Here is an 11,137-nt window from a genome sequence, read left to right as displayed (position 1 = left end):
ACGGACTTGCTTGCAGCATCATCTGAACAAGGACCAGTGGGCCAAATACCTGACCCCCCGTTTAAGGGGTAAGGCCCTGGATATCCTTGGGGACTTGCCTGCTGAGGCGGATCAGGGCTACGACACCATCAAGCGGGCCCTGATCCAACAGTACAACCTCACCCCGGAGTCCTACCGCAAGAAGTTCCGGACGCTGCAGAAGGGACCAAAGGACTCCTGGGCTGACCACCGGCGGGCACTTGCCCGAGCTGCCGACCACTGGACCCAAGGCCTGCAGCTTTCCACCGGACCGGAGATCCTGGACTTGTTCATCACGGAGCAACTCTTGTGGAACTGCCCTGAGGATCTCCGCCAGTTCATCCGAGACCAGAAGCCAAAGGGATCCACGGCTACAGCTGCCCTGGCAGATGACTACACCAACAATCGGGCTCCTGAAGCCAGGAGAGCAGCCACCAGCAGCACCTGGAGAGGGGGTAAGATGAACTCTGCGACTGCCCCACCTGCCCCTAGACTGCAGGGGGTGTCCCCCTCAACTCCCCTCTCCAGGCCCGTGGCAGAACCAAGACGGTGCCACCAGTGCAACCTACCTGGACACTTCAAGGCCATGTGCCCTCAGCGTCCCAAGGCCCCGGCTCCGTCCCCGTCCCAAGGGCCGCCCAAGGTGTATTGTGTGGGTGGGGGTGGTGGTAGGTCCCTGGACAGCTTCCAACCTGTCACCGTCGGCCAGTCTGTGACCATAGGACTGCGAGACAGCGCCTCGGAGGTGACTCTGGTGCGGCCTGAGATGGTGTCCCCCCAAGACTTGATCCCTGGAAAAACCCTCGCTGTCTCCGGGATTGGAGGCATTGACCCGGCGCTGCCTGTTGCTGACATTTATGTGGACTGGGGCGCAGGGCGAGGGGTGAGGGAGGTGGGGGTAACTGATCGGATCCCTGCAAACGTGCTACTTGGGACAGATTTGGGGCAAATAACCTCCCAGTTTGGCCCCGCCCCAAAGGCTGAACCTTCAGCCAGTGCTGACGTGCCTCCGGACAATGTTAATGTGTTATCTATGAATGATGTAAGGGAGGAGGGAGTGAACTCTGATATTTCTGCTTGCATAGACACCATAGACACACACTCAGCTGCAGCTGTGACAGGGGCGGGGGTCAGAGAAAGGTGTGACCATGCCTCTACAAGTAACCAGCCTGTGAGCTGGGATCTGTTGCCCTCTGCAGGGATAAGCAGAGAGCAGGGTGCTGCAGGGGGAGGACCAGTGTGTGGGGTGGGGGCTACCACAGCAAATGTGGGGTCCCCAGAGATTTCACAGCGGGGTTCTGTTGCTGCAGAGGGGGAACAGGCAGGTGAGATTGGGGCCGGTCCAGGAGCGGAAGTGCTCCCAGGTAAGATCTCGGTGCAGGGTTCCCCCACAACCGGGGTGTCAGGAAGCCAGGTAGGTCTGCCTGAACCGGCGACTTGGTCGGGAACGGAGGAGGAGCAGGCACGACCCACGGTCGCAGCGGCTGTGGCCGCTGTCACCCGCAGTGGGAGTGCTGGAAGCCAAGGGGCCTCCCGGAGGTCCGATAGCTCTTCCCCTTCTGACCAAGTGGCAGCCGAGTCAGGTGGAGGCCAGGACACAGGTCCCGGGGTACTGACCGAAGATGTGACAGTCTCGTCGATTCTGGCCACATCTGGTCAGGGGTTTCAGGCAGCGTTAGAAGCTGACGACAGCCTGAAAGCTCTAAAGGAGCAGGCGGCACAGCCTCCCTCGGACTCGGACCCGGAGCGAGTGGTCTGGGACCAAGGACGGCTGTACCGGGCCACGGTCCAGCAGGGTTCACCGGAGGCGTGGCCCAGGGACCGACAGTTGGTGGTACCCTATCCGTTCCGGACGGAGTTGTTGCGGATCGCACATGAGATTCCGATGGCCGGACACCTAGGGATCGCTAAGACCAAGGCCAGGTTAAACCAGCATTTCTACTGGCCAAAAATGGGGGCCGATGTGGCTGCCTACTGCCGTTCGTGTGAAACCTGTCAGAGAGTGGGGAAGGCGGGGCCACACCCCAAAGCCCCACTAGTATCTCTGCCAATCATCGATGAGCCTTTCAGGAGGGTGGCTGTGGATCTGGTCGGCCCGCTGGCCATCCCCAGCAGCTCCGGGAAACGCTTCATACTGACGGTAGTTGACTATGCCACCCGGTACCCAGAAGCAGTGGCCTTGTCGTCCATTCGGGCTGACAAGGTGGCCACCGCATTGCTGGAGATTTTCTCCCGAGTGGGTTTTCCCCAGGAAATGCTCACCGACCGGGGGACCCAATTCATGTCCCAGCTGATGGAGACCCTCTGTAAGCAAGTCCAGGTGCGACATCTGGTGGCCAGCCCGTACCATCCACAGACTAATGGCCTGTGCGAGCGGTTCAATGGCACCTTAAAGCAGATGCTTAAGATGTTGGTCGACTCCCATGGGCGTGACTGGGAGCGGTATCTCCCACACCTGTTATTTGCTTACCGGGAGGTTCCACAGGCCTCAACAGGATTCTCACCGTTTGAGCTCCTGTACGGGCGACGTGTGCGGGGCCCCCTGGCTCTGGTGAAAGAGGCTTGGGAAGGGGATTTGGCCACCCCTGGAGTGTCGGTCATCGAGTATGTCATGCGCTTCCGGGACAAAATGCAGGCCTTGACGCAACTGGTACACGACAATATGGTTCAAGCCCAGGCCGATCAGAAGCGTTGGTACGACCAGAACGCTTGTGAGAGGACCTACCAAGTGGGTCAAAAGGTGTGGGTACTGGTCCCCGTACCACAGGACAAGCTTCAGGCAGCCTGGGAAGGCCCATACCTCGTGTACCAGCAGCTCAACCCTGTAACGTACCTGGTCACCCTGGACCCTGCCCGTGGAAGGCGGAAGCCCTTCCATGTGAACATGATGAAGGCACATCATGAGCGGGAGGCATGTGCGCTCCCCGTGTGCAACCTGCCCGAGGAGGGAGAAGCGGAAACCCTCTTGGATATGCTAGCCCAGGTTAGGGCAGGCGGATCCATTGAGGATGTGGAGGTTGGCCACCAGCTCCTGGAAGACCAACGGTCCCAGCTGTGGGCCACCCTCCTCCCCTTCCGGGGGTTGTTTACCAACCAGCCCGGAAGGACTGACTTGGCTGTCCATCATGTGGACACTGGGGATCATCCCCCGATCCGGCGTTCAGCATATCGGGTCTCCCTGGAGGTGCAGCAACACATGCGCCAGGAGATTGACGAGATGCTGGAGCTGGGGGTGATCCAGGCATCCAACAGCGCTTGGGCCTCGCCTGTAGTCCTCGTCCCTAAGAAGGACCGAACCACTCGGTTCTGCGTGGACTACAGGGGGCTCAATGCTGTCACGGTCGCCGATGCGTACCCAATGCCACGCATCGATGACCTGCTCGATCAGTTGGCCGGGGCTCAGTACCTGACCATCATGGATCTGAGCCGGGGATATTGGCAGATCCCCCTGACTCGCAAGGCCAGGGAACGCTCTGCCTTTATTACCCCATTTGGACTGTACGAGTCCACGGTGATGCCATTCGGGATGAGGAATGCCCCTGCCACTTTCCAGCGGATGGTCAACACCCTGCTCAAGGGCCTTGAAGGGTACGCGGCCGCGTACCTGGATGACATTGCCGTCTTCAGTCCCACCTGGGAGGACCACCTAGAGCATCTAGCACAGGTGCTCAGGCGGATCCACCGGGCAGGTTTGACCATCAAGCCGGGAAAGTGTCAGCTGGCCATGAGCGAGGTCCAGTACCTCGGTCACCGGGTAGGTGGGGGAACGCTGAAGCCCGAGCCTGAGAAAGTGGAGGCCATCGCATCCTGGCCCACCCCCAGGACCAAGAAGCAGGTGATGTCCTTCTTGGGGACCGCTGGGTACTATAGGAGGTTTGTTCCATGCTATAGTAGCCTGGCAAAGCCCTTGACAGACCTCACCAAGAAGAAGCTGCCCTCTGCAGTCGATTGGACAGTGGACTGCGAGACAGCCTTCCGGGCCCTAAAGGACGCCCTGTCCAGCCCGCCCGTGCTACAGGCAGCCGACTTCACGCGGCCGTTTGTAGTACAGACCGACGCCAGTGACTTCGGCCTCGGTGCGGTGCTCAGCCAGGTGGACTCTGCGAGCCAAGAGCACCCAGTCTTGTACCTGAGCAGGAAGCTGTTACCAAGGGAAGTGGCCTATTCTACAATGGAGAAGGAGTGCCTGGCCATAGTGTGGGCCCTGCAGCGTCTGCAACCCTATCTATACGGGCGCCACTTCATCGTGGAGACGGACCACAATCCCCTCAGCTGGTTGCACACCGTCTCTGGGACGAATGGGCGATTGTTGCGATGGAGCCTTGCGCTCCAGCAATACGACTTCACCATTCGCCACAAAAGGGGCCGTGACCACGGTAACGCAGACGGGCTGTCCCGACAAGGAGAGGTCGCGGACGGGCGCACGGGGGAACACCGGAGTGTGCTGCCCCCTAGCGCCCTCAAAAGGGGGGAGGTGTGAGGTAAATCCTGGGATATGAAGAGGAATTATGACTAGAAGTCATAATTGCTCTCATCACTCCCTGGCAGTGCCCCCCCTCCCTTCTTGTTCTCAAATGTCCAGCATCTGTGAAGGTGTCACATCCCACTTACACCTCCAACAGCCATCTCCTCTGATATGGAGATGAGATGATGTGCGGACAATGGACACAGGATGGCTCCCTGCCGTCACCCTGTAACAAGAGTTGTATCTCATTAGCAAGGCTTGGAAGTAGCCAGACAGAACGACTCCAGTAAAAAATGGTTCATATCTCGCAAGCCATATCTCCGATAAATATGGCAACCATAAAAATGGTGTTTGCGCAGGCGGACGATGCTGGCACACCTTTTTTATGGAAGGGGGAGCTTGGGAAATACCCCAGGCGTGATATCAGCCATATGGGAACTCGTAGACAGGTCATGAGTCCCCTCGTTCTGTAGCTAAATTCATAACTGTCACAATGAGAGCATTGGCGTCCGCCTACGACGCTCCCAGGCAAAGTTATGGCCAATATCCCCTTTGCTGGATAATTCTGATCCATGCAGGGGGAGTGGCAGTGCTTCCCTGTGAGGTCACTAAGGTAGGAGGGGACCTGGATCTGCCCAGGTTGATAACCCTACTTCGGCCATTTTCCAGGGTTCTTCTGCTCGGGGGCCTGGTTGGGAAAGACCTGTGAGGAAGAATCCTAGAAACCTGGTCTACAGCGCCCCCCTGTGGCCAGACACACAAGGTAACTGATGTAATTGTATACCTGTTTGTAACCCATGCTTTATCTGTAACTGTACTCTGACATATGTATATTCTGTAGATTCCCTATTGTATATATTGTAGTTTCTAGTGTGCTTTAGGCTGATTAAATTATATAATTAATCTTGGGCTGTTCTGTTATCTCGATCTTGAATCCCACGTCTGTGTGTTCGGCTAATAGTTACCGTGAAGCGGTTGGTGGCAGCGAGTTGTGCCAAGGATTATTGTGGGGAGGCCAGTGAGATTCGGGAAGATATTATATATTCCGCCCGCGGAGGTCGGGGGAATATATACCCTACTCTCACCGGGGACCCTTCAATAATCGGCATAAGTGGTATAGCGGCCTCCTTGCTGATTGTTGGGCAATTCCATAATTGGCCTGACTATAAGAGGGGCGCTAGAGAGCGCGTCACGTGCTCTGTCTGTCGGTCGGGAGGTATAAAGGAGGGGTGACACCCCCTTGCTACCCCCCGATTGTGACGTACTGGTAGCCAGCGCGGGGGATTTCTGAGTGACCCCCCCCGGTGGTTTGTGACAACATCCAATTAGAAATGTAGTATAGTTCTCCTGATTAGCTATATCACTTACCTCATGTGCAGGGCATTTCAGCTTAGGTATCCATGGTTATGACCACTCATATAGTTAGTTGCTTGGATACCTAAGCTAATGCAATGCCCTGCACATGAGGTAAGTGACATAGCTAATCAGGAGAACTATACTACATTTCTACTTGGAGGTATTTGCTAATATTATTATTATTATTATTACACCTACTACATAACTCTTTAAATACCCTGATGAAATACTTGAACTCAACTGATTCTGCCACTCTTTTCCGTTTTGTGCTGCGTCGCTCCATTGCAGAGACATTCACATTTTGTTGTTTTTGCAGTGCCGTATGTGAAATCTCTTCTTGTAGACCCACCTGATTTTTTTTCAGAGTCTTTTCTGAGGGGGAGTGCTTTCACCCCTCCTGCCCAAATGCTCAGGTTGAGCATCACAAAAAGTCATGCACCTTCCTGGCAGACAGGACAGGGACCCCTAAGTGGCCCTCAGACTTGAGTCCCTGCACTGTCCCTTATCTTGGAGGTAGGCTTGATGGTAGCCAAGTCCGAACCCCCAGCGTGACCCTAACTCCTGTCCTAGCCCTGATCTCATCCCCCTCTCCCATATCCACGGGGCAGGCCAGAAAACACAAAAGACAAAAAACCCCACAAAATGACACGGACAAGAGAAAATAGAAACTCGTACACGCAGAACTCAAAACACACAAGAGAGACAATATATGTATTGGGGAGTAACAAAAAAGAGGAGGAAGTATAACAGGGGAACGCTCTCTTATCTTGGAGGTAGGCTTGATGGTAGCCAGGTCCGAACCCCCAGCGTGACCCCAACTCCTGTCCTAGCCCTGATTTTATCCCCCTCTCCCACACCCACGGAGCGGGCTGGAAAACACAAAGACAAAACCCCACAAAGAAAGGAAACTTGTACACACAGCACTCAAAACACACAGGAGAGACAATATGTGTAAAGGGGAACAAAGAAAAAGGAAAGGAAATAACGCACAAAAGAGGATCCATTAAGACGATAACCAGCAAGACCGGGATCGCTGGAGCAAAAGCTGAAGCTATCATCGGCACATTCAGGAAGAAAGCCGTGCTTTAGATAGGGAGGAGACAACTGCATGTGGCAATTAGCAACCTGAGCTCTTAGGTTCTGCTTACCAGTCTGCAGGAATTAACTCCTGCAGGGCTGACGACCAGTGAACCTGAACCAGCCGATGCCCGGCTCTGGCTGAACAATCCAGAAGTCTCAGGTTGTAGGAAAAGTAGAGGAAAAGTCAAAGCCAAACAAGTTGTGCTAAGTCACTCATTACGTTTGGATCATCTGTGAATATATGCCCACGCCGAGAGAAAGCACGGAACAAAAAAAACACAGCAAACGTGAACCGAGCCTTCTATTTTATCAGCAAGACATTATTCATAATTCCTTATAATGACTACCTGCATTGTGTTTAGACGCGGCTGTAGTTTTGCTTTTCATCCCAGGCTTTCCTTTTCCCCCACATAATTTAGAAAATTAGTCAGTATAGAAATTAGCACGCACTGCCCTTTTCTGTTTAGCGTTGCGTAGGTTTCTGCCAGGCGTGTCGCATAAGCTCCAACAGCAGCAGCCCACACTACATTCTGCGCTGCATAAACAGGTCAACAAATCATTCATGTTCTTATCCTTTTGCAGGGTTGTGTATATATTTAACACATTTCAATCAACCTATTAGTATCTGCTCTATTATATTAAGTATTAAACACTCATTTCTGATTTTTTTTGGCAGTGGGTGTGTGTCTTGGGATTGCTGTGCTGTGCATAGCCGGGATTTGCTTCATAATCATCGGTAAGTTACTCACTTCTCATCTTAGATATGGTGACTGTAGCCTCTATATTATGTGTTCTTGAAATGGGTGAAATTGGGGCTTTATAAAAAGTCTGTAATAGAAAAGATGAGGACATAAAAGAGACTCTAAAATTTAAAATTCCAAATGTAAATTTTAGAGTTGCGCAAAAGATTTACATGACCCAATTCTTGCGGCCACTCCGGTAGCTCGTCAGTGCCGGACCCGAGGTCTTCAAAACTCTTCCCATCTGCAGACATCCAGGAGTCTTCGTCTGATTAGTAAGTCCAGCATGAGTAATGGAGTATTGTTGGGTCTACTGATCAGAAGGGGCTCTCGGTATGTTAGCAGACTGGATGAGTTGCGGCATGTTGCGTCTACTGATCAGAAGGGGCTCTCGGTATGTCAGCAGACTGGATGAGTAGCGACTTGTTGGATATATTGATCAGGAGGGACTCTTGGTATGTCGGCAGACTGGATGAGTTACGGCCTGTTGGGTCTACTGATCAGAAGGGGCTCTAGGTATGTCGGCAGACTGGATAAGTTGCGATATGTTGGGTCTACTGATCAGAAGGGGCTCTCTTTATGTCGGCAGACTGGATGAGTTGCGACATGTTGGGTCTACTGATCAGAAGGGGCTCTCGGTATGTCGGCAGACTGGATAGTTGCAACATGTTGCGTCTACTGATCAGAAGGGGCTCTTGAAATATTGGCAGACTGGATGAGTTGCAACATGTTGGATATATTGATCAGGGGGGTTCTTGGTATGTTGGCCAACTGGATGAGTTACAGCATGATGGCTCTACTGATCAGAAGGGGCTCTCAGTATTTTGGCAGACTGGATGAGTTGTGACATTTTGGGTCTACTGATCAGAAGGGGTTCTCGGTATGTCGGCAGACTGAATGAGTTGCGACTTGTTGGGTCTTCTAATCAGAAGGGGCTCTCGGTATGTCAGTAGCTTGGATAAGTTGTGATATGTTGGGTCTACTGATCAGAAGTAGCTCTCGGTATGTCGGCAGACTGGATGAGTTGCGACATTTTGAGTCTACTGATCAGAAGGGGTTCTCGGTATGTTGGTAGACTGGATGACTTGCGACATGTTGGGTCTACTGATCAGAAGATGCTCTCGGTATGTCGGTACACTGGATGAGTTGCAACATGTTGGGTCTACTGATCAGAAGGGGCTCTCAGTATGTCAGCAGACTGGATGAGTTTTGCAGGACTCTGATCCTGGGCTTAGTGTGCTCAACTCAGGTAAAATTAGCGCACCGTCCAACTTCCTGACTTGTGGAGGTGCACTCTTCAGTGATTACCAGTTTGGACCTGGGGTATGCTTAGCCCAAATTGTGCATTCTTCGATGCTCTTGAATGCAGCAACATTGCACGTCTACTGCATCGGAGGAGAGCAATGGCACCAAAGCTTTCTGGATTTAATGATCTGGCTTTTAAGCCTTTCACTCTTTGGCTAGGAAATCGATCATCACTGATAGACTGCTGAGGTAACCTAGCAAACAATAACATTACCATTAGGACAATCCCTTCTCATTCCCAATGTTTTGCCCCCATAAAATAAAAACACTTATGCTTACCTTCCGTTCCAGCATTCGTTCCAGGAGCTCACGTTAAGGTTGTGATGTCAAAGAAGCCCTGCACCCAACCACCATCGACTTCTCTCTCCCCACCTTCAGTCGTATGAGTAATCAACAGGAAGTGAGAGCTGCAGTTGCTGCCCACTTCCTGTGGATTGCTCATATGTCTGAAGGCGGGGAGAGAAGCTGGTGATGATTGGATTCGGGGCTTGCGTGATGTTACAATCTCCGGTGAGCCCCAGTAACTTGAGCACCGTCAATGCTGGAACTGAGTATAAGGATTTTTTATTATATTAGGGCCAAAGATGAGGAAGGAGAAGGGGTTGTCCAGGTAGTGGACAACCCCTTTAACAACAATAATCAACAATAATAAATAATAACAATAAAATGAAAAATTCTTCAGTTCTGAAAAGAGAATGATGAGGATTTTTAAAAACAAGTTAACTTGCAAAAAGTTACTTTGCAGTTGGAGACAACCTCTTTTATGACCTAAGGATAAGGCAGTCATGGCCAAGATCCTAATGAAGATTATTTCAAGATATACCCAGAAAATGGACAGAAAGCCAGGGATCTAAAGGACTAATTATCCCAGAAGAAACAGATGCTTGTATTTTCTCAGCCATGAGCACAATGATAATCTGGCACCGCACAGAGAGAAATGATATTTGCCAAAGCAGACTCATAGTCTTTTAGCAAACAAACATGTTGTCTCTAAGGCTGGAGATGCAAATGGCAAAATAAGAAGGTGTAATATATATATTTTTATATATATATATATATATATGTATATATATATTATATATATATTATATATGTTATATATATATTATATATATATATATATATATATATATATATATATATATTATATATATTATATATATTATATATATATTATATATATATATATATATATATATATATATATATATATATCTATAGTAATGGTCAAAAGTGTTGGCACCCTTGAAATTGTTCCAGAAAATAATAAAATTATTGCAATAACACGTTTTATTATGTTCATGTTTATTTCCTTTGTGTGTATTGGAACAACGCAAAAAAATCAGATAAAAAGGCAAATTGAATGCAAAACCCCAAAAATGGTCTGGTAAAAATTGTTGGCACCTTTCCAAAATTGTCGGTAAACAACTTTGTTTCAAGGATATCATGCTTGTTCAAACCCAATGGGTATGAGCAATCTGAACATCACACCTGAAAGTAAATAAAAAGGCGAGAAGTTGACTCAGTCTTTGAATTGTTTGTGCCACACTAAAGGTGGTGTCACACATAGCGACGCAGCAGCGATCACGACCAGCGATCTGACCTTATCAGGATCGCTGCTGCGTGAGCTGTCAAACAGGCAGATCTCACCAGCGACCAGTGACCAGCCCCCAGCCAGCAGCGACACGTGGAAGCGTAACTAAGGTAAATATCGGGTAACCAAAGAAAGCACTTCTCTTGGTTACCCGATATTTACCTTAGTTACTAGTGTCCGTCGCTCTCACGCTGCCAGTGCCGGCTCCCTGTTCCCTGCACTCTTAGCCAGAGTACACATCGGGTTAATTACCCGATGTGTACTCCAGCTACGTGTGCAGGGAGCAGGGAGCCGGCACTGGCAGCGTGAGAGCGACGGACACTAGTAACTAAGGTAAATATCGGGTAACCAAGGAAAGGGCTTCTTGGTTACCCGATGTTTACCATGGTTACAGCTTACCACAGGCTGCCAGACGCCGGCTCCCTGCTCCCTTCAGTTCGTTGCTCTCTCGCTGTCACACACAGCGATGTGCACTTCACAGCGGGAGAGCGACGAGCAAAAAATGAAGGACATTCAGCAACGACCGGCGACCTCACAGCAGGGGCCAGGTCATTGCTGGATGTCACACACAGCGACAGC

The sequence above is a fragment of the Anomaloglossus baeobatrachus genome, chromosome 10, assembly GCF_048569485.1.
Source record: "Anomaloglossus baeobatrachus isolate aAnoBae1 chromosome 10, aAnoBae1.hap1, whole genome shotgun sequence".
NCBI lineage: Eukaryota > Metazoa > Chordata > Amphibia > Anura > Aromobatidae > Anomaloglossus > Anomaloglossus baeobatrachus.
The sequence above is the reverse complement of the archived record's forward strand: the minus strand, read 5'-3'. Positions refer to the sequence as shown.